Source organism: Arachis duranensis, chromosome 1 (genome assembly GCF_000817695.3).
Source record: "Arachis duranensis cultivar V14167 chromosome 1, aradu.V14167.gnm2.J7QH, whole genome shotgun sequence".
In the NCBI taxonomy this organism is placed as follows: Eukaryota; Viridiplantae; Streptophyta; class Magnoliopsida; order Fabales; family Fabaceae; genus Arachis; species Arachis duranensis.
Window position 1 is genome coordinate 13,141,620 of NC_029772.3, and position 1,656 is coordinate 13,143,275.

Consider the following 1,656-nt stretch of genomic DNA (forward strand, 5'->3'; position numbering starts at 1 on the left):
GGAGCGTCACATGCTGCAATTTACAGAAATTGCTGGGGGCGATTTCTGGGCTGTTTTAGACCCAGTTTCAGGTCTAAAAATACTGATTAGAGGCTGCAGAGTGGAGCTAGAAGGGGAATCCGAATCATTCACACTTTCATTCATACACACATTAGGTTTTAGATGTAGTTTTCTAGAGAGAGAGCCTCTCTCCTCTCTCTAGGTTTATGGTTTCTTCTTTCAGTTTCTCCTTAGGTTCAGGTTCAATCTTTCTTTAATTTAGTTTTTGTCTTACTTTTATTTGTTCTAGCACTGTAGTTATTTACTTCTCTCATTGATTCCTTTATTTTGCTAATTTAGTTTATGAGTTCATGTGTTACTCTCAATTTTCATTAATGCAATTTATGTTTCACGTTTTTTTATTGTTTAATTGCTTTGTTATTGTTATTTCTTTGCTTTGGTTAGTTTTAGATTTTGCTATGTCTCGTTAGTTTTCTATGTCTTTATCTTATGCATTCTAAGTGTTTGATAAAATACTTCGTGATGCGTGAGCATCTTTCCTATCTTTTCCTAGCGAATTTGCATCTAATTTGTTGAGTTTGATAAAGAATTAATTATCTTTTAGCCAATATGGATGCTACTTTGAGTCTTTTTCAAATTTTGTTTATTTTAGGTAGCATTCGGATGGATTTGATGGAGTTTTTGCAGCACAAGAATCAAAGGAATTGACAGTCAATGAATTTTAGAGGAGGCTAGAAAGGTCTAAGGAATTAGGGTCTAGTCACATATAGTTTGCCATAAATTAAATCCTACATGACTAAAATAGTTAGTAAGAAAAGTTAATCCGAAAAAATAGATAACTCTAAAGCCTTAACTATTTTCTCCATATTTTATTTTCAACTTATTTACTTGCATGCCTGCCTTCTGATATTTTCAAATTTAAACATTTTGAATATCTCAAAATCCTTTTCTGCTTGCCTAACTAAGTAAATCTTTTAACAATTATTGCTTGATCCATCAATCCTCGTGGGATCGACCCTCACTCACCTGAGGTATTACTTAGTACGACCCGGTGCACTTGCCGGTTAGTATGTAGTTGTTAAATCACCACACCAAATTTTTGGTGCCATTGCCGTGGATTGATTGTGATTGACAACTATTCGTTGTTTGATTACTTAGATTAGATAATTTATTTTTTAATTAATTTTTTTATTATTATTATTTTTTATTTTTTTTTCTTCCCTTTATTGTCTTTCCGTTAGCAAGTTTCCTCGGTTTTTTTTTTTTTACATCCTTTTATTTTATTTTAGAGTAAAGTATCGTTTTTGTCCCTAATGTTTGGGGTAAGTCCCAAAATTGTCCCTAACATTTTAATCGTCCTATTTAAGTCCCTAACGTTTCAAAACTGACTCAATGTTGTCCTGCCGTTAGGGATCCATTAATAGAATTGATGGCAGGATAAAATTGAGACGATTTTGAAACGTTAGGGACTTAAATAGGACGAAAACTGGGAACAAAACGATACAGAGAAATAAATTTTAATTTTATCTTTCAATAATATTAATTTTTTACTATACATTATATTCAATTATTTTTTCATCACATATAAGTAAATCACACTTAATTATATTACTTTCATTTTAAATAAATTAATTTTTTTATAATTTTACTCTTAAA